The sequence below is a fragment of the Lutra lutra genome, chromosome 10, assembly GCF_902655055.1.
Source record: "Lutra lutra chromosome 10, mLutLut1.2, whole genome shotgun sequence".
Lineage (NCBI taxonomy): Eukaryota > Metazoa > Chordata > Mammalia > Carnivora > Mustelidae > Lutra > Lutra lutra.
In genome coordinates, this window is record NC_062287.1 from 21,133,028 (window position 1) to 21,155,483 (window position 22,456).

Genomic DNA, 22,456 nt, shown 5'->3' on the forward strand with positions numbered 1-22,456 from the left:
TCTAAGAGAAATCACGTGGCGTGTGCCCCGCCCCGGCGAGGGCCGGCAGGAAGTCTGGGACTGCTCTCGGGTCACTCTGTGGGGTTAGAAGTGCAGCCTTCTGCCTCGGCTCCCACTGGGGCTCCTCCCAGCTGCTGTTGGAGCGCCGCGTCCTCAGACCTGTGGCTCTGCCTGCCTTCTTCTGCTCCTGGTCCTGCATGCAAAATGGGACCGTTGGTCCCAACGCTGCTGGTGGTGGTGGTGGCGGCGGCGGCGGCCGTGTACATCCTCTGGCAAGGAAGATCCTGCGAACAGTATTGTGTGCATCGCCCCGGACCTAGGGGAGGGAGTTCAGGTGAGTTGGGAAATGGTGGGCCACGGGGAGCGGACGCGAGGTGAAGAGCCAGGCACAAGGGTCTAACCTTAACCACGGAGGTGATCACAGCCTTCTCCCCCTCACCCCCTGTGTTTCCTCCACCCTCTTTGCCTCCTCCACTTTTGTCCCTGCTCTTCTCTCTCTTCTTCCTCCCCCCTGCCCAATTTTATTTCACCTCCTTCCCACCTCAGTTCGGATCCCTGACCCTCTCCCCGCTCCTCGGGCCTTCTTGCCGAGAGCTCTAAATTTGAGTTGAAAAGGAGCAAAGAAAGTTTTATGGGTGGTGAAGGCAATGTGGGCTGCTTCTCGGGAAGGATTGGGAAGATGGCCATGGGGCCATATGAGTGGGGCTGTTGGAGCTCCAGGGTAGGACCTGACCTTCCCCGGGCACTACATTCCGTCCCTGGGAAGAGAGGGGGTTCCTGTCAGCGCTCCCAGGTATGAGCCAAGCCCCTAGAAATCCCGTTTTCGGCCACCTCATCAGGCCTGCCATTGTCGGGGCTGCCAATGGCCCAGAGGGTGTGCGCCCTCCTGACCTGTGGGAAGGCAGGGTGTGGAGAGCCTCATTATGCCTGTTTTCACTATCCAATTCTAGCACGTTTCCAGACTATGAGACTCAATGCCAACATGTCTTTCAACACCCAAGTGGTTATCAACGAAGGTGAGGTTTTCAGTGAAGAGCAAAGGACCATCCCGACTTTGGAGAGGCAGGGGAGTGCTCTGAGGCAGAGATGATGAAGGTAGGTGTGTCCTGAGATAGGTGACCGTTACCTGATCTTGAGGGGGGCAGCTCTCAGGAGCCCTGAGGTCAAAAGCAGAGAGTTCAGGAAGGGTTTTTTCCTGAAAAATTTCGAAAGGGGTCATGGCCAGAATGCGTCATGGGTTTCCCTGAGGGTGGTTTCTTTTCTTTTTTTTTTTTTTTTTAACAATTTTATTTACTTATTTGACAGAGATCACAAGTAGGCAGAGAGGCAGGCAGAGAGAGAGAGAGAAGGAAGCAGGCTCTCTGCTTGCCAAGCAGCAAGCCCGACGTGGGGATCAATCCCAGGACCCTGGGGTCATGACCAGAGCCGAAGGCAGAGGCTTTAACCCACTGAGCCATCCAGGTGCCCGAGGGTGGTGATTTAAAAAAAAAAAATTTTTTTTAAAGATTTTATTTATTTGACAGAGAAAGAGAGGTCACAAGTAGGCAGAGAGTCAGGTAGAGAGAGAGAGGAGGAAGCAGGCTCCCTGCTGAGCAGAAAGCCCGATTCGGGGCTCGATCTCAGGACCCTGAGATCATGACCTGAGCCCAAGGCAGCAGCTTAATCCACTGAGCCACCCAGGCACCCCGAGGGTGGTGTTCTTACATAATTTTCACCATAGCTCTATAACCAGCTTCCTGGACTTATAATCTGGAGTTTCCTTACAGGGCTTGGCTCTTCCTTGCATACTCCATCCTTAAGCACTGGGAAAGCTATCCCAGACCCGGGTTCTGGCACTGTTTGCAAAATTAGTGTTTGCATTGCTGGAGCTGAGGCTGAAATCAGGGTGGCAATATTTCAATGTCATCTAAGCTCACATATGATAGTGACTAAAGGTCTGTGAAATCCATTGGGAAAAGAAAAAACTGCACAAGTGTCCTGGTTTGGGTGCTGGACTGCCACCGGCCCTTGACTGGACCGACAGAGTTCTCAGGAGAAAAAGGGCTTGTGGAGGGGGTCTCCATGCAGACTCGGGGTGGGAGGGACTGGCTGAGAAAATTCCAGTGGAGCTTGTTTGCAGTAGCGCTTTTGGGAAGCGGAGGCCTTGGTGGGGGCAAGGTGAGGGGTTGGGGGAAGATGGCCCACTAGGGGCCCCCTCTGTCAGTGCAGCGTGGCTGCTGTCCCTTCTTACCTGGCAACCTGACTCCTCAGGACCATGGGGTGTTTTTTCCCACTGACTGAATCACTCATTCTTTCAACAAAAATGTATTGTTTACCTCAAATGTGGGAAACACTTGATCTTGGAGGCCACGAATCAAAGATCGTCTTTTTTTGTCTTCCTCTCCAGGTGACATTCTCCCGTATGGTTGCCAACACCTTGGGGACCTCTCGCCTTTCTTGAGACCCAGGGCTTAAATCGGTTTTGAATCCCACGGTGATAGTGTAAATGACCCTTCTTTGTCCTGCTCAGTTATTCATTTAGCCCTTTTCTGTGCTCCTGTCACCTCAAAGAATGGGGGCACCTTGTCCCAGCACTGTGGAAGCCCTGAAGTTGACTCCTCAGCTCTGGGTGTTGACATCTCCACAGCTTCACCCGCCAGATCAAGGCTTTCTGCTTCCCATCGCCTTTGGTGCTGTTTTCCTCAGATTCCTGTGTCCTCCCTTTCTCTCTTTGTGCCTCCATCACTCCCTTACTCTTCTCCATCTTACTTTGAATTGCTTTCCTTCCCTTTGAAGTCCCAGACCCCTACCCCTTCTCCTTAGTTTAGGATAACATAAATACATCGTTTTGCCTAACTGTCCTTGGAAACTCATGTTTATTGTCAATTCCTCACATGCACACCAGTAAATCTAATTTGATTTTTTTCCCCTGATAATCTGTCTCCTGTCAATTTACTTCTTAGAACACCTGTAAGACTCTCGAAGAACATAGAAACTTTTTCCCTCCATAACAGTGTATTGGGGCGAAGGGGCTCTGTAATGTAAAATATTTATGATTAGCGAAATGAGTGGGGAGTTCTTAAAGAATGAGAAGAGCGGCTCCATGACCTGTGTGTGGTGGTGGCAGGAAGAGAAGGGGCTGAGGTGGGGGCAGCTGCACCGGGGAAGACACTCTCCACAGGCTCACAGGGTGGGAGATGACCTAGAGATGCCAAATGACGCTCGAAGATGGTAAGCTTTTCCTCCAGTCCCCACACAGACTTTCAGTATGTTCCAAAGGCCACACAGCACTGGTCCCAGGAGTTCCCACAAGGCCAGGGGTCTCCTTCCCACCCAGGGAGCCCCTCTGCTCCAAACAGAAGATGGGAGAAAAGTGGGGGATTTTGCCAACTCATTGCTGTTACTTTAGAAGGCTTCCCTACAACCTCTTTTCCTTTTGTACAACATTCAACCTAAGGACACAAACCATTTCATGGCAGGATTCCTAGCTGACCTACTCAACTCTTTTTGTCTTCCCTTCTCCCCTTCTGAACTGAGCTCCCACTCTCTTCCAGGAAGTTTCTGGTCCATTTGATGGCAACAAACAGAAGTTGTTTGAGAACAGCCTCCCCATTGCTGCAGTCTATCTGGAGGCCTGAAGCCCTTGGCAGCATGACCTGGATGGTGGGGAGAGGAGGGAGTGCCTTGGGCGCTGAGGGAGAATGGGATCACTTCTCCCCACTCTGTTCTGACAGCCCCTGAAGAGCGGGTGACCTCACAGGGACACGGTCCCCTCAGAGAGGTGGCCTGTCATCTCCATGGATTTCAGACTCGGCGGGAACCAGGGAGGCCCCAGGCGTGAAACCAAAACAGGGACCAGGAGCTCCAGCAAAGACAGATATTTCTGCTCTAAGTTCAGGCGAACATTCACGACCTTCCTTAGACACTGTTCCCCACAGACATGAAGGAGAATCCCCCAAAACACAGATGGAGTGACTAGCATCCGGGTAGGTGGTGGTGGGTGACAGATCATGGATGACTTCAAGAGAAGGAGCCATGAGGTATTTCTGGGACACCAGGCTATAGTACACACAAATCCGTACCTACCCCCCCTTCACTTCCTACCCCGAGGAAACTTCCAGAGAGCCCTCCCAAGCATGTGTAAGTAAATTTACATTCAATTCAGACAAGTTTGAGCCCCCTCCTGGTTTTTTAGGTCTTTGTGCTACCTCCTCGGAATGTAGGATCAGTAAGGCCCCCCCCAGTGTGCCGTGCTAGCCTTGGTCCTGTATTTTCTGCTAAGCAAGGCTGTGTGATGGGTCTGTGGGAATACAGGGAGGGGTAGGAACTTTCTTGTGACCTCCGCCTACACTCAGAGACGTGCTAAGACGTGCTAAGACTGGACTCAACTTGTAGTGCAGGTTCTTCGGTTTGGGGGTGTCTTCCCAGACTCTCTGCCAAAGGAAATACCATGCACACCAGCTGCTTCCAGAAGCCCCCACTCTGTGGGAGGTTGAGTCAACTGCAACGCAGAGGAGGAGAGTCCAGGAAGAAAGTGCTCAGGGATGGAAACACAGGTCCACAGTGATGCGGCCATAGTGGGTACCTGCTTGTGGAGGCAGCAGGAAGCCCACCTTTTCCTTATCTCCTCCTCTACCCTATTCCTCCAAGATGTGGACAGGTCAGAGGGCAGAGGTTGGGGGATGGTCCTTGTGGTCTGGGTCTCTCTGTTTCTAGTCCTGGAACTCATGCTGATCTGGGAGGGGTCTGAGCAGAAATGTCCTGCTCCTGAGAGAGACAGAGAAGACTGAGAAGGATGGAGGGTGTTGTATCTTGTGGGATACAAGATGTCCTCCACGACCAGAGACTCTGCTGCAGAGGAGAGCCTGATCCTCTCCCACCTGGAGGGATGGGGGGAGGGGGAGAGGTAATCCAGACAGAGAAAGATGGGGGAAGGAGGGGAGAAAAGTGAGCCCAGGATTTCACTCACATCAATAGCAGGTGAGGAGGAGGACAGGCGGAGGGAAAGAAAGGGTGGTATGAATTTGGGAGCTGTACCTGCTCAGGGGAGGCCGGTTTCCCTGCTCCCCATTGAGGCAGGGGAGAGACTGTGCTGTCCCAGCAGGGTCGGGGGGGGGGGGCTGCGCACTGGGCCCCCACCGCCTTCAGACACCGCGCCCTTGCCCCTAGCTGTCTTCCCACCCGTTGAAAAGCAATCTCCCTGACACTCAGGGGCGCGGGTCTCAAAGCACAGAGCGGGGGCGCCTGGGTGGCTCAGTGGGTTAAGCCTCTGCCTTCGGCTCAGGTCGTGGTCTCAGGGTCCTGGGATCGAGCCTCGCATCAGGCTCTCTGCTCAACGGCTAGCCTGTCTCTGCCTGTTTCTCTGCCTGTCTCTCTACCTACTTGTGATCTCTCTCTGTCAAATGAATAAAATCTTAAAAAAAAAAAAAAAAGGCACAGAGCAGCCCTAAAAGTCCTCTCCCCCGCCGAGCCTGAGACAGAAGAGGTCATCAGATTTGAACAGCTCCCTGTGGTTGTCAAAGGCTCTGTACACACACGTCCAGCCGGACTCTTCCCCACGGTTCGTGGACTAGGAAAGGCTTTTCTGTCTGCTTTGTCAGGGAGGACTTGTGCATTCAAAACACCCAGTGCTGTCCTGAGTCACACTGCTTTACGGAGACAAAAGACTCAAGTTAGGACTCAGACTTGATCTGTTCCCATGCCCCCAGCCTGGCCCTCTAGAGCCCTTAAAGACTGCCGCACCCTGCCTCCAACTGCATCCCCAACACCCAGCTGGAAACGTCCAATATTGCCTTTCCCAATGATGTTCTGGGTCCCATGATTGTGTGTGTGTGTGTGTGTGTGTGTGTGTGTGTGTGTGTGTGTTTTAAGATTTAAATACTTATTTGAGGTGTGGGTGGGGCAGAGGGAGAGGAAGAGAGAGCCCCAAGTAGACCCTGCTTTGAGCTTGGAGCCCAACACAGGACTTGATCCCACGACCTTGAGATCACGACCTGAGCTGAAAACCAAGAGTCAGACCCTTAACTGACTGTACCACCCATGCGCCCCTGGGTCACAGTTTTTAAAAAAAGGACATGAGTTGATTAAAGAGTTCTGGGCAAAAAGCAATGTGACCCACCCCCATGTCCTCAGCCTCAGCAAGTGCTAGTGGTTGAATCATACGGTCATTGACCACTGCCCCCAACCTGTACAGCAGATGGACCTTTGAGAATATCCCCTCCCCGCCCCCCCCCCCCCCCCCCCCCCGTGAGGGCCAGCGTGTCCCCTGTGGCTGTCCGGACGCTGCTTGCGGACACTCCCTCTCAGATCCAGGCCCCCCACCTCCACCACCACCGTGGCCACATCTGTTCTCCCTTTGCAGGGACCTCAGCCCCTGTGGGCCCTGCAAGATGGAGTCTCTCTGCTCCCTAGTCCCTAGAGACAGCTGTGCTCAAACTGCCGTCCCCTACAGCAGGGGTAAAGGGAAGTGCCTGGGCATGGGGCTAATTTCTCACATGTTTATTTCTTCTAAAGATTTGATATGAATGATTTCCAGCCTTCTTTCTGCTGTGAAAGAAAGGTCGTGGCCTTCTTCCATGTTTACTACAGTTGTGGCTTGTGCTTTTATAGTTTCTGAGAAAATGAAACCACGGTATTTCACAGAGTACTGAAAATTGCAAGAAATCACATGATGGCAAGTTTAGAAGGTTCTGGAGGCAGGGGCTAAAAAGGGAGACACCTGTGACCTCATGATCCCACTTTATTTATTAATTCATTTTAGCAACACAATGGAAACAAGCTGAGCTGTCCCTTGTACTAAATCCTTGGAGATGCCAACACGGGGTACCTAACACAGCCTGGGTTCCAGGGGACTTGGGGACACCCGTGCCTCACAGTCTGGGCTCCCAAGTAATGACGGTAAGGGGAATAGCTTTACCAAAGCAAGGAGCCCTTGATTCCAAGTCTTGAGCTTAGCAACACTAAACAAACACATACAAGTAAATAGCAGTGGAGTGAAAAACCTTTCAAATGACTTCTGTCTCCTCAACACAAAACAACCACCAAAATGGAGAGAGGGGGGACCACACAGAAAATGGCCCTGTGGCGACCCCTGTCCTGTTTGCGGCTGATGGACACCCACCTGGGACAGCTGGAGAGCTGGTCCAGTGGCCTGTCCTGGGGCCCTCACGAGCTGTCCCGAGGTGCCCATGTCTGTGTCCCTTGCGGGCCGGCATCCCAGGCTCATCTGGCTTCAGCTGTGGGGACGCTACTCTGCTCTGTCCTGAGGGCCGCAAGAGACCTTCTCCCTGGCCCATGTCCATCCTCACACGTGAACTCAGGGACCTGAGGACTCAGCGGGGACAGCTGGAGGAGTCCGACCTCTTCCGCAGTCACACGTCGTGAGCAGGGCAGGCCCTTGCGTGCAGCCTCTGCGGGGAGGGCACACGTCCAGCCCGGCCCCGCGTCCTCCTGTGGTGGCACCCGGTGGGCATCTGGCCCCATCAGGATGCAGGGGCTCCTCCTCCTCCCTGGGGGGCAGAGGGCAGCTCATGACCCAGGAGGCACAGCTCACTCAGATGGCCTGGGAGACTCACCTGGCCTCCTTCCCCTCTCTCCCTCAGAGCCCTCCAAGTTCTGCCCGGCCTCTCTAGAGAGGTGCAGTCACCTCAAATCTTCCTCTCAGCCCCTGGTTCTCTCCTGCCAAGGACACCCCTAGTGGTGGGAGTGCCATCCTGCCCAGCTGCCCCGTGGAAGCCCAGGGTCCCTGGGAGGCTGTCTCTGCACCTCCAGCCCATGGGAAACACGGGGTCATCGAAGCACCTCTGTCCGAGGCCAGGAAAGGTGTCCCCGCACCAGGAAAGGCCCCAGTTTATCTGGAAATTCTGCATCCATGTCTGTGGGGGGCGTGACGCTCTTGACCCTCTCTCATGGTCACTGTGGGTTCCAAGGGCTGCCTCTCCCTGGTCTCATGACCTTGGCCCATTTCACTTTCCAGCCCTTCGCTTTGCCTGGACTGACGCCACCCCACAGGGAAACTAGCCCCATTGCTGGGTTTCACCCCGTTACCTTCAAAGTAGCAAAGGGTATTTGTGCCCACGGAGATTTGGGGAGTCTAGAGCTTCTCAGAGGCGTTTTACACACCACAGTGCCTGACGGGCCTCCACGCTCCTCTCCCAGCCCCCTCCCCTCTCTTGCTCTTGAGTCCAAGTAAGCACAGCCCTGGCCAGAGTCTTCCCCATTATCACTAGGAGGAACAATTTTCTTCCCCACCCCTATCTTGGCCCTGGTTCTACTTCCCAGAAGTACTGGTTCAGCCATATCTCTCAAAAGCAAAGGTCTCAGCTTTTATTTTGTAAAGGCTTTATTTATTTATTTATTTATTTATTTATTTATTTATTTATTTGAAAAGCGAGAAAGCAGGAGCAATGGCTAGGGGCAGAGGAAGACAGAGACAGAGAGAGAGAGAGATGGAGAGAGGACTCCTCACTCAGGTGGGAGCTGTCCCAGGACTGGGTCCCAGGGTTGGATCCCGGGACCCCGAGATCAAGACCCAAGCCAAAAGCAGAGGCTTAACCCACAGAGGCTCCCAGGAGCACCGTGGCTTTTAGAAATGGAAAGGATTTAAGATTCTTTTTCTTCTCCCTCATCGGCAGACACATCAGTCAGCCTAAAGACAACACCAAGTCATTTCGAAGTCTGTGTGCGCCATGATTCTGTTTGTCTCTGTTACATGATTATTTTCAGTTAATGATCTACAGTACACGTTTCTGCCAATGCCTAGGATTCCTCAAAAAGCTTTGTCTTGGGAATTCAGAAGACAGTCTTGGAACCCCTACTCTGTAGAAGGCTTTCTGCAAATCTGAGGTGACGGGGTACAGTGGGCAGGTCCCACTGTTCCCACCGCAAGCCAAGCCCAGGCCCAGGTCTGACCCAAGTTTGCTTGAACCTGTCGGGCCACCGGCTGCTGTTGCTCGGGCTCTGAACTCACATGCAGGCAGCCCCGTCCGTGCCTCTCCGGAGCTTGGAATCCTCTGTACTTCTGAGCATTAACACCTGACTGCCTGAGCAGCCTCACAACCTGGGCCAGACCTCAGTGCCTCTCCTGACCCGGGAATGTTCCCAGACGTCACAAGGGGGCGCCACACACCAGCTGCCCTGTCCTGACTAGGGAGGCTGGTCACAGGGGGAATCTGGGATTATGTGAGAATTGTTCATTAGCTTTTCTTGATTGCCAAGTTCGGCGGAACATAGAGAAGTAACAATGGTGGGAGCAGAAATGAGAACTGTCGTTTGCAGAACTTAATGCTTAATCTCAAGCAGAGAAGCCGTCCCTGCAGAGCAGGAAGAAGCCCCAGCTCGGGCTGGAGGCGCATGGACCTCAGGCAGGGGACTTCGTGACCAGCGGCAGGGATAACTGCCCAGGAGGAGAGGGTTCCAAAGGCTGAAAGGAATGTATTTTATTGTGTCCAGGGAGATGGGTCCTTAGGAATTTGATTTTTTGGGTAAAGCTTTAAGTATTCTCTACATCCAATGTGGGGCTCGAACTCATAACCACGAGATACAGATTCACACGTTCCGCTGACTGAGTCCCTCAGGCGCCCCAGCAATTTGATATTTTTGATTATCTAGGAATGCAAACCTGCTTATAACACGAAGCTAATGTTCACATTATTTTCACATACATTTTCAGCATCCGTGGTGCCTGGAGCCCCCCTGAGCTGGCAGAAGGCTCTGCTCAGCGATGAGTCCCCAGCCTTTCTCACCACCACTGCTCAGTTTTTGAGTGGAAACCCCAGGCCTTATCCACTCCCAATTCCAAGGGGGAACAGTCATGGGCAGTGTACGGTTCCCAGACTGTGGGGGATGGGGTCCTTCTGTTTGGTCCCTTCCCAGGTCTAGGGTCCATGGGAACAGAGGGTGGTGCCCTGAGGTCTCCCTCAGCCAGGACACGGTCACATTCTCGGTTACTGCCCATACATCCAGCTGCACCTGTCTTTTCTGTCCCCTCCTGTGTAGATGAAGGCTCCCGCTAGTGTGACTCTTGGAGGCCAAAACCCCCCAAAATTCGTGAGCCTGAGTGAGCACTGAGAGCTGTCAGAGCCCTTGCCACCACACCCAAACATGCTTGAGTTCAGGGGAACTGGTCATGGAACTGGTCACATGGGGCCTAGGTCCCCTCCCACCACCTCAAGAAGACTTCCCTGTGAGGAGGGACCCCGGGAATCACCGCACAGTCACCCCAGGGCACATTCCTTTTAGGGGATGGGTTCAGGTCTCTGGAACCCTGAGGATTAGCCAAAGGGATAATTCTACTGTAAAGATTCAAAGAATCTTCCTTGGGCCACAGCTGCTTGATTTATGTCTAAAACCTCTGGTCCCGGAAGTAGAAATACCAACCCCAATGAAAAAATGTTACTGTGTCTGAAAGCATGTTTTGGTTCCCATCAAGCTGGGAGTCCCAGAATATGGTGTTCGGCACCCGTTTGGGTCCAGATATGACCAGACAGATGTGAGGGGGACAAGCGCCGTCCTGCCAAACTGCTGACAGCCTTCAGGGTCACGACAACAGCCCTTATGAGAAACTTCCCTTCTGTAAGGAAGGGTAGGAAGTGCACTGAGAAGCAACGGTTGCAAAATCAAACAAACAGGACGGCATGCCTAGATGAATCGGCATACGGAAGCTTCCAGAAGGCCTCAAGATCCAGACTAGCTTCACGGAGAGATTCCTTGCAGAACGCCCGTGAGAAACTCCAGACCCAGGTTGTTCAAGGTGACCGGTGACTGTTGCTGGTTGTCCCACTCAGAAAGCACAGACTAGTTCTGGGGGTGAAACTGGCCAGATTGCAGAACCTGCTCCCCTCCTCCCCTCAGCTGACATGGCACTTGGTCCCCAGAGGGACAGAAAGGGCTCTGCCACCTTCCGGAAGGTATGGACTGAGGAAGATAAAGCAGCTAGAGGCTGGGTCCACCCAGGACAGCATTGAAGCCACAAGCCAGCTCCTCGAGGAACTGGGAGTCCCGGCCCCACCTCACACATGTCTGGGATGCTAGAATGCGGCTCTGGAGGTCAGCTGAACTTCTCCCAGTCCTTTTTCCCCACCCAGAGCTCTGCTGTTTACCCCCAAGGGCTTGAACTTGCCTTGTGGCCTGGGGCTCTGAGCTGTCATTATCAAAGGACGGACTTCAGGGAGGTGATCAGATCAGCAGGGGCAACCACATTTGGAATGTGAGGCCCCGGGAATTCCTAAGTGCAGGGAGTCGGAAGGTCCCTGTTCCATCCGTCTGCATCGTGTGTACGCATGTGCGGGAGGCGGGTGCTATTTTCTACCTCCAGGTGGGATGCCCGAAATTCACGACTCTGTTCATCAACATAAATGAAGTCTTCATAGAAGTTCTCAGAACGATCCTAGGAACCAACCCCACTACTTTTCAGGTTCACAGGCTCTGGGGTCATCTTTGGCAAAGGAAAGCTGCTTTCAGTTTGGTTTCATTAAATCAGGCCCGGCTTCAGACAGAGCAGCATTAAGTATCGTGCAGAAATCCCACTTGTCCTCTGCCTGCTCAGACCGGCTCATGCTCCCTCGCACAAGGTCTGCCAGCGAGAAAAATAGCTTGGGATGATGGCGACTGTGTCCAACATCTCGTGAAGTTGATGTGAACGGGTTACAGATCACTGAGAACAAGGAAATAAAATAGATACTAATAGCATAAACATCTTTAGGTGAACTTTTCTTTTTTTTTTTTTTTAAGATTTTATTCATTTATTTGACAGACAGAGATCACAGGTAGGCAGAGAGGCTGGCAGAGAGAGAGGAAGGGAAGCAGGCTCCCTAGTGAGCACAGAGCCGGATGCAGGCTTGATCCCAGGACCCAGGAACCATGACCTGAGCCAAAGGCAGAGGCTTTAACCCACTGAGGCACACAGGCGCCCCAAAGATGAAGGTTTCTAAAGGTGGAAAGTTCTAATGTGTGTAATTAAAACAACCAGAAGAAATAAGGGATACCTCCCCTAAAGCAAGAAAAGTAGGATGTCTGTTTTCAGTAACAGCGGGTATAAAGAATGGAAAGGCATTCTTTGTCTTGGGAATAGAAAGGAATCTTGTCCTAAGAGAGACTGATTATGTCAAAGTAGGGAAGAGAAAAAAACACAGGACAAAATCTGAAAGTAACAGAGAGAGTTGTAGAAGGTTTATGAGAAAGGAAACTTGGGGGCACCTGGGTGGCTCAGTGGATTAAGCCGCTGCCTTCGGCTCAGGTCATGATCTCAGGGTCCTGGAATCGAGTCCCGCATCGGGCTCTCTGCTCAGCAGGGTGCCTGCTTCCCCCTCTCTCTCTGCCTGCCTCTCCGTCTACTTGTGATCTCTCTCTGTCAAATAAATAAATAAAATCTTTAAAAAAAAAAAAAAGAAAAAGGAAACTTGGCAGAGGAATTTTAATGTGTGGTCAAGTCAGAAAGCATTTAACTAATTTGAATGAATTTTAGATTTATTTGTGTGCTTGAGAGAGCTGGGAGGAGTGGAGAGAGAGGGAGAGAAGAACTCAATTTTTCCTAAAGATGTATTTATTTATGTTTAGAGAAAGCGAGCGTGAGCAGGGGGAGGTGTAGTGGGGAAGGGAGAGAGAGACAAACAGACTCCCTGTGTGGTGCGGGACTCCCCGCAGCGCTGGCTCTCATGACATTGAGCTCTTGACCTGAGCAAAATCAAGTCAGTCGCTTAACCAGCTCACCACACAGGTGCCCCGAAGGTAAATGAATTTTAACATCAGAAGTGAGTTGTGCAAACTCGGCATTGGTTTTCTGCTGGTAAAGGACAACGATTCCTTGAGCTATTGTTCTGTTCTTGATAAGAGATTGTACAAGAATTTTCTTTACTTTTTTCAGTAATCTTTCTAGAAAGCAAAGATTTGGGGTTTTCCTTAATATGTTACGATGCATGACAATGTTTCTAGCCAACACCTTTAGGTCTTCCTTTCCTTCAGTAGGAAAACTCTGCTCCTGCCGCTGCAGGATCCAGCACGAACTTCCTCAGGAACCCGTCACTGCGGGACACTCGCCCCCACAGCGCGTCCTGCCAAGGTCCCCCTGTTCACCAGCTCAGCGTCACCTGCCTCTGGTGCCTCTACAGGAGGGACGCTTAGTGGTGTTTGAATGTCTGCATCACGATGGTCCGGGTTCTGCTGTGATTCATGTGAAACTCCTGACCTCTTCACATTTGCCAAAGGAGCGACCTGCTGTTTGTGAATGCAGAATATTCTCGAACATTTTCCCTGCCCGGAGTAGGATCCACCATCCTACCAAAGAGTGGAGACCTGGTTTGTGACAGTGACGTCATGGGATTCTCTGGCTGCGGTGAAAGGGCGGGCACAGGGTGATGTCCTCTGGTTGCACTGACACAGGTGCGGACATCACCAAAGAGGGGACATGTGAGCAGGGACCTGGGGAAGCAGGTGAGAGAGGCCTGAGCGAAAGACTTTCCAAGCAGAGGGAGTAGCAGGTGTGAGGGTCCTGAGGTGGGACTCTGCTTGGGGTTTGAACAGCTGAGGAGCCAGGAGAGTGTGGAGAGGCGAGGGGCACTGCTGGTGAGGGGAGAGGGCCACGGGGATCCGGGACCTTGCACGGCCTCGCCACCCTCTAAGGATGCCGGCTTTCCTCGGAGCGCCCGCGGGAGCCGGGGGAACGTGTGGTGCAGATGGGGGACCTGTTGCCCGTGGTGTCGCGGGAGCCCTCTGTGTGCAGGTGTGCAGGGCAAAGTGTGAGGGTGAGGAGGGGGCTGGGGTGGGGGCAGGGAGACCAGACCGGGGGGCTGCTGGGTTCTGCCTGCCTGCCTATATTCCTTCCTTCCTTCCGTTTTCCCTTTTGTTCTTATTTTCCTTTCATTTTTTTTTCTTCTTTGCTTTCTTTCTTTTTTTTCTCCTTTGTGGATCTGGTAGGGTCTTTAAAAACACGATCTTCCAAATTTCTATTAAATGAAAACATTCTATGATGATTTGTGAGTCCACGAACAGTTTTGAAAGCCTCCTCTGCATTTCTGGTTATTTATCTTGTTAAGGAATTAGGTGTTTGCCGCAATGAGGCAGAAATCTCTTTCCCCTGCCGTCTGGCCAGCAGGCAGCCCCCCGGGCACTGCGGGCATGATGCCCCCTTGTCTCCAGCATCCGCTGCTCCTGACGGGAAGGCCGTCCCTCCAGTGCACTTGCAGTCAGTCGACCGGCTCGTCTCTCTAGGAAACGCTGGGACCCTCCTCATCTTGCCCACTGTACCGGGATCTCACAGTGACGGGTCCGGCGGGCTCTCACTGTTTTTCCTCCTTGGCACTTGCTAGACGCTTTCTGCTGAAGATACGTATCTGAGCTGAGGTAAATGGGAAAAATGCTTTTCGATGATAAATTCTTCCCATCGTTTCTCTGGCATGCTGTGGCTTTGCTTCGCACTCCGGGTCCCCCTTCCTCATCTTGGGAATTCCTCAGCCACTGGTTGTCTGTGTCATCTGTGTCTGCTCTGGGCCCTGGAAGGCAAGGCAGGCCAGAGGGGAGAGGGAGATTACAAAGCCCCAGAAGCTGTTTCTAGAAGGAGGGAGCGGCCACTCCCCAATGCTTCCAGGAAGTGAGGGAGAGAAGGGCTGACAGTGTTGAGGCTCAGTGTTGGGAACCTCCTGCCCTCGGGGCCCCAGGAAGCGGCCTCTTCTGGGAGGGCAGCCAGGTTGACGGGGTTTGACTGGGTAGAGTTCCAGGTCCTGGAGGAAACGCTTTGAGGCTGGTGTTGTTCACGTTTAACACCAAAGTTGGAAGCACCCCACGGGTCACATCGCTCATGTCCACTTAGGATAGGGCCTCCCCGCCTGAGCCAACATCCAGAGGCTTCCCCAGGAGCCTACTCAGCCCCTCCCTGACACAGCAGTGGTGGATTCCATCCAGGCGAGACTCGTGTTCTCTTCTTTGTCCCTGGGCCTCTCCCCACATGTGGCTGCAGGAGGGCTGCGGAGAGGAGGTTCCCTGAGTGCTGGTCCCTCAGAGCCCGGGAAACCATGCTGCTCCTTCTCAGACTCTGACTGGAGCTGTGCTTACACATGATTGGGAGGGTCTCTGGAAGCTTTCTCAGGGCAGGAAGTGAAGGTGGGGTAGGTATGGATTTGTGGGTACTACAGCCTGGTGTCCCAGACATACCTCATGGCTCCTTCTTTTGAAGTTATCCATGATCTGACACCCACCACCACCTACCCGGATGCTTGTCACTCCATCTCTTTGGTTCTGGGGGCTTCTCCCTCCTCTCCTGTCTGTGGGAAACAGTGTCTAAGGAAGGTTGTGAGCGTTCGCCTGAACTTAGAGCAGAAATATCTGTCTTTGCTGGAGCTCCTGGTCCCTGTTTTGGTTTCACGCCTGGGGCCTCCCTGGTTCCCGCCGAGTCTGAAATCCATGGAGATGACAGGCCACCTCTCTGAGGGGACCGTGTCCCTGTGAGGTCACCCGCTCTTCAGGGGCTGTCAGAACAGAGTGGGGAGAAGTGATCCCATTCTCCCTCAGCGCCCAAGGCACTCCCTCCTCTCCCCACCATCCAGGTCATGCTGCCAAGGGCTTCAGGCCTCCAGATAGACCAGCAAGTGGGGGAGGCAGTTCTGAAACAACTTCTGTTTGTGTTGCCAAAACATGCTCCCTGCAGGCATGCATCAAATGGACTGGAAACTTTCTGGAAGGAAGTGGGAGCTCGGTTCAGAAGGGGAGAGTGGGAAGACAAAGAGTTGAGTAGGTCTGCTAGAAATCCTGCCACAAAATGGTTTGTGTCCTTAGGTAAATGTTTTAGGAAAGGAAAATTGGTTGTAGGGGAGTTTGCAGCGAATAGGCAAAATGCCCCGTTTGTCTCCCATCTTCAGGTTAGAGCAGAGGGGCTGGGCAGAGACCCTGGGTGGGGCAGAGACCCCTGGTCTGGTGGGAGCTCTGGAACCAGTGCGGGTGCCCTTTGGGCGACTCTGGAAATCTGTGTGGAGGAAACGCTTGCCGTCTACCAGCATGATTTGGCATCTCTAGATTACCCCCAACCCTGTGAACCTGGGGAGAGGGTCTTCCTGGTGCAGCTGTCTACACCTCAGCCCCTCACTTCCTGCCACCCCCACACACAGGTCATGGAGCCGCTCTTCTCATTCTTTAGTTTGTTTGTTTATGTTTTGTCAGTAGTCTCTTCACCTCACATGGGGCTCAAGCTCACACCCCGGGATCAAGGGTTGCATACACTCTTCCATGAGACCGGCACCCCAGGCTTCCTCTGCTTTAAGAAATTCCCACCCACGAGTGCCTGGGTGGCTCAGTGGCCTGAGAATCTGCCTTGGGCTCAGGTCATGACCCCAGGGTCCTGGGATTGAGCCCCACATGGGCCTCCTTGCTCAGTAGGGAGTCTGCTTCTCCCTCCCCCATTCTCTCCCCCCTACTTGTGCTTCCCTCTCTCACTTTCAAATAAATAAAATCTTAAAAAAAAAATCTTCCCATCCATCTGCTAATCATAAACATGTCGCATCATGAGACCCTTTTCCCAGATACCCCCAGAATCACAAGCTGCCCCGGGGACTCTGACAGTGGGAGCAGGCAGTTAGCGGGGGGCTGGGCAAGGCCGGGGAGAGAGAGACAGAGAGATTTTGAAGCATGGGCCTAACCCCGGGGTCAACCACATGACCCTGAGATAATGACCTGAGCTGAAATTGATATCTTAACTTAACACTTAACTGAGTGAGCCACCCAGTGCCCCAAAATGCCCTCTGGTTTTAAATTTGGATCGTTCCCTGGGTGTGGAGAAGAACTGGGACCCCGTCTCCATAGCAATGGGGGTAAAAGTCACTCTCCCAGTGTGTCCCGCTGACAGGAGGGCGGACATCAGAGACTGACAACCACTGCGTCCCCGCAATCATGCTGTTACACCTTGATGACAGTCCTCAGGAAATTACAGGGGATACTGCACTCTGCTCCCCCAGCCTGCACGTAGAAAGCAGGACTCTGAAGTCCAAGGACGCTCAGGTACCTGAACCACCCTCTGTGTGTGGTGTCCTCTGCCGAGCCCGACCAGAACTGGGGCGCACAGCTAATGCCTTCAGCGGCGCCCCCCACCCCCCGCATCAAAACTCATGGATCACTTGCAGGTGCACAGAAGAGCCCTGGGAGAAGGCGGTTTGGGGGTCTGCTGGGCTCCTAATGATGAAGGAAGCCACTGAGATAGAAGTGAGACTTCTGACTCTGTCCAGCCCTTGGGGATGGTTTGAGTTGAAAGGGTTCCGAGTCTGCCACCCTAAAATATGTCATTTGACCCAGCATTATTTTGAGCTGAAAGTCACCTCCAATTCACAGCTACAAGAAAAACTCTCTGGCCCCCCTCTCCCCACCAGGGAGGGAGGATGGATGCTTGGTGATGGGAGGCAGCCCGAGACCCCAGTCCCCAGGCATCTCCGTAATAATTTGTACCAAGGAGCCTTTCCATTCCTTTCCCATATTTTGCCACCCCTGAACGTAGAAATCCCTTTTCTCTCCTTTTGTCGCCTCTGCACCAAGTGTTCCTTCTATGTGGAGAGGCTGTAGCAGCTCTGGTTTGATCACCCATCTCTGGTGAGGCCCTCGTGCACGTGTGAGTGATGCTAGCGCCAACCCGCTGTTTGCACGTCCTCTTCTCCTCTGCCTTTTCCCAGTCTAGAAGCTCGCGGCTCCAAAGCTGCTCCTCACTACAGAGTCCTGTGAGGAGAGGGGCTGGTGGCAGAAGTGGGGAAGCTGTTGTCACAAAGCGATGAGCAGACAGCTGCCCGCGGACTATTCCCAGATCTGCTGGCCGCCCTCAGGACAGCATGGGAGTGGGAGTCAGGAGGACCCATGCTCTCCCGAGGACTGGCAGCTTGGGGACAATGAGGACATGACACCACTGACAGGAATACAGGGGTTCCCGGGGGTGGCCCATAGCAAGAGACCCCACAGACAGGCTCCTGAGACAAGCTGGGCTCCAGCTTCCTTGACGGGGAGGATGAAAGGGCAGGAGTGGGCTATCTGGTCCCATACTACATGTTTTCCTGTTAGTCAGTGTATGGTGCTCTGTAGTCTTCATTTGCTCTGTCATTCTTTCCTTTGTAACGGAGGTCAAATGGGGTGCAGGTCGAGGAGCCTGAGTGGTTGGGGGACAAGGTGGGAGATGGAACAAGGCTCCATCCACTGTGCTCACCAGAGCATCTGAATTTTCTCTCGGGCACACCAGATTGCATGACAGATTGCAAGATTACATTTTTTTACCAATTGTTTGGGGTCAAGGAACAGTGGAATGCAGGCAGAAATTACATACAGCACTTCAAGTTCTGGCCCTAAAAGCCCCCGTGTGGCTCTCCATGCTACTTCCCCTTCTATAGAGTCTTCAGAGACTAGGTTAAAGATGGCGGCAGGAAAAGCTGGAAGGAGCCGGAATCTCTAAATAATCCCCATTACCTGTATGGACGGTGAAGTGGGTTAGCAATCTTTTTTTTTATTATTGTTTTAAGACACCAACATTTCAGAGATTTGGGTTAACAGCTCTCCACTTCCAACTCATACATCACTTAGGGACTACTCCTTCCCTACGCTTTTCAGCTTCCGAAGGCTCTCCTTCTTCCTTCAGCCGGCTTCCTCCAGATCACCCCGAATCATAGACCCCATAGTCTCCCACAGACCCTGCTTTTATTTATTTATTTATTTATTTATTTATTTATTTTTTAAAGACCCTGCTTTTAAAAATGAAAATAAGCATGATTTGTGACTTGGGCTTGCCCTTGTCCATGCCCACCCCTCTTCACCCCAACTGGATTTTGAAGACTCTCCCGGGAGCCTCTCCAAATGAGGGAAAGAAAAGGGAGACTGGACCTGGCACAGAGCTAGTTTATGACTTCCCCCTACAGATAGCCCATCGTGAGTGCATAGCAGTTGTGAGGATCGTGAGAGTTGCAAAGTGTGTCGGTCCCGCTTCTTCGGGTCCGGGCAGGGCGGCCTCCGGCTTTAGAAGTTGTTGCAGAAAGATGAGTCACTGCAACATTTCTCCTCCAAAGCAACATCCTTATTAAAGATGGTCATAGGGGAGCACACACTGCTGCAGCCTTGGTACCCATAGGAAAGGATGTTATCTACAGAGAGGCAGAGAAGAGGCCGAGTGAGACCCCAGAGCCTCGGTTGCAGACCCATGGCTGTGGGGTTCAGCGCATCCTGGCATGCAGTGCTGTCAACATTGCGGAAAGGATCCATGGGTCACTGCATCCACAAATTAATCAAGGAACCAGGAGAAAATGGCACTTTCCATCCAGCACTCCTCCTTCCTGCTGGGGAGAAGGAGGATCTGCTTCCCAGGATTGAGAGATTTGATCGAGTGGCTCGCTTGTAGAATATGTCTGGGGGCTCTGTGTCCTGGGATTCAGTCCCTCCCCACCCAGGAGGGGCCAGGAAGGGGTGAATAGAAATTGCCCTAATCACCCTCCCCACTGCTCTCCCCCTACCTCTACCCCCAGTTTCCCAAAACTCTATCACACTCAGGTCCCACTCAGTGGGATGTTAGCACACTTCCTGTCAGCGCAGGCGCTAACAGAAGATCCTGTCTTCCTCTCTTACAGGTACCGGCCCAATCAGGGGCCCCTGGCAGCAAGTTTTCCGAAGAAGGTGACATAAATGCACAAATTTAGTTGAAAAAAGGAAATGAACCCCTGCCTATATTGGTGCTACTCCCGGGCTCCTAAGGTCCCACTTCCCAGGGTCCTAGAGTTACCTTGCCTTGTCCTGGGACCCGGCTCCATGGGGTCCTATGCGGGGTCCCTCTCTCAATCCTGAACGCCCACTCCCAGCACCCAACGGCACACAAAGGTCTCACAGGGGACTGCTGAGACCCACCTACCTTTGTAGACCTTCCTCAGAAAGCATTGCTGGTAGCCTTCAGCCTTGCAGACGCTCGCCCCGGTCTGGCAAACCCCACTGGCGTTGACTCGTTGACACTGGAAACACTGTAGAGCTGCAAAGTGAAAACAGGCATAATGAGGCTCTTCGGGCCCTGTCCTCCCCCAGGTCAGGAGGGCGCACACGCTTTGGGCCACGGACAGCCCGGACAGCGACTGGATCTCAAGCCTGACGAGGTGGCTGAAAACGGGGATTTCTGGGTGCTTCCTCATAGCTGGGAGGACTCTCGACTTCCAGGGATGGAGGAGGGTAGGAGGAGATGAGAGAGAGGGAAGGAGGCCATCCAGGGAGGACTGAGGGAAGGAGAAGAAGGAAGGAGGGGGTGGTAGCTGCCCGTGTCCCTGCGAAAGTCTGGTCCTGAGCCACAGCTCCTCCCACTTCTCTAGCCTTAGGATGGCAGCAGCTGGCCCCACCTTCGTCCACAAATATTGAGCGCCTGCTGTGTGCAAGGCACTCTGCCAGGTGATGGGGACAGAGAGACAGGAGGGAGGAATGAAACACGCGTGTCACTTATTTCCTTAGCGCGACGAATTCATCGGGGCAGAGGCCAGCAGAGGACATGCAAGGAAGAAAATCTCTGATCCTGGGACAGTGAAGAGCAGGGTCTGACCACAGGGACCTTGGGGTGGGAGCCCGTGGGCTGTTCCCCCACACGGGGTGTCAGAGAAGCGCTCTCAAGGTCACGTAAGCTCCCACAAGAGCAAATTAAAGGAAGAAGAAAAGGTGACTCTTTAAACACCTGGGAGGATGTGAGGGGACTGGTTCCAGGAAGACACAAGGGCAAGTGCAGAGATTCTGAGAGAAGACCCGTGTGACCAGTTCCAGGAAGGAAAAAGCCAGCAGAGGCTGAGGTGGGGGGAGGCTGGCAGAACTAGGAGGTGAGCTAGAAGAGGCTCCAGGGGCGGGACCCTGGGGTCCCTCCTCAGGGCTGTAGCAGGCCCTCGGGGAAACGCGTGGGTCCCAGGACTTTGGTCAGCCGTCAAAGGACTCTTCCTTGGGCATCTTTTTCTTCATGCTCTTTTCATCCTGTTTTGCTGGTTTTTTCAAGAGTGTCTGCACCTGGGGCCAAAACTCCTTTGTGGTCACCAGATTAGGCCCACAGGCGACCCTCTCCACCCGAGGGCCCTCCTGTCCACCAGCACCGGCATGTACAGTGGCTCGGCCTTGCGGGACTCCCAGTAAATCCTCAACAGACCATCCGGGACCTGGGGTAGGACCTTTCGGTGTCCTGCTTCAGCAGGAGGAAGTTACAGAACATGAGTCCTTCTGCCTGCAGCAGCCTGAAAGCCTAAGGGTCCTGCTGTCCGGGGGGCAGGGGGAGCGCGGCGGGGAGGGGAGAACAGAGCAGGCAACGGACAGGGCTGTGGCTCCCAGTGTCCAGGCAGAGCTCCTCAGGCTCACTGAGGGTAACACCTCTGGGGCTCCCTCGGGGACATCCTTCACTCTGTCACCACCCTGGCTTTGCTCTCCTCAGCGTGACTTCCCTCTGCTCAGTGTTAATACCCCCTTCCAAAGGGAGGCCCTGAAGAGTGTTTAAGTCAAAGAAGTTATGAAAAACCAAGTTACAAGCAGAAAGGCATTAATGTGTCCCTACAAAAATAAGATGTCTCCAGTTAAGTCATAACTCCCATGGGAACCTTCCCCATTGGGTAGAAGTCAGGACAAAGCAGGCAGATACAGAGGCAGAGGGAGAAGTCACACCTAGAGCTGGAATCCCTACTCGCCTAGATCCTCCTCGGTCCCTGCCGCCCCCCTCCTTGCTCCCCGGTGCTCACCCTGTAGGAAGTCCAGCTGCGAGGACAGGACCAGGAGCAGCAGCAGGAGGCACCGACCCATTTCTGCGTTTGGTCTCAGCCGCAGGGACTGATAGGAGCTGGGCCGAGTTGCAGGCACCCAGAGCCTCTGCGAGTCCCATCTTTATACGCGCAGGCTGGAGGAGCAGCCGGTGGCAGCCCAGCGGAGGCTCGCTTCCCCAGGGTACAGCGGGGACAAAGTGCCTGAGGACCTAGGGCGCTGCATTGCCCCCAGCAATACCAGCCCAGCTCACTGTACGGGCTTGACCCGAGGGAGCCAAGGTGGATAAGAAGACATCGCTGTTTGCATCCCACTTTCCCAATCGTAAACACAATAATAAAGCTGACTTACGCAGCCTAAGCATTCGAGTTTCAAGTGAATTAGGGAATCTGGCCCTATCCAAAGAAGGATGCCATATTTAGGGGAAATACTGAAGAACAGTGGGAAGAAACATACCCACTCTATTCAAGATTCTCACCTAGTCTGCAAACACAGAGAAATAAACCCATGCTTGGACTTTGGGAAAGTGCAGGCCAGAACACTTCACAGAACACAATAGATTTTGGTGTGGTGTCGTCTCATTTCCTAGAAATAAAACACATCTGCACTGTTTTGTCTTGCTTGGGCCAGCAGGAGGAGAGGACAGTATTTCCCCTCCCTTCTTTAAGAGCTATGTTGCAAGTAGCCCATACTTGGTTTTCCTTTTCAGCTTTTTTTTCTAACTCACCATTTTTTCAGGAGCTAGATGAGAGCAGGTGGAGGGATTCCTTTCCACCCA

The 22,456-nt window shown here is 53.1% G+C and overlaps 1 long non-coding RNA gene across 1 annotated transcript; it reads left to right on the forward strand.

Moving 5' to 3' along the window:
* LOC125079627 (uncharacterized) lies at positions 1 to 2,912 on the forward strand. Its single transcript, XR_007121159.1, has 3 exons — positions 1 to 334; positions 951 to 1,095; positions 2,387 to 2,912. It is a non-coding gene; the product is annotated as an uncharacterized LOC125079627 (long non-coding RNA).
* The last annotated feature ends 19,544 nt before the right edge of the window (positions 2,913 to 22,456 follow it).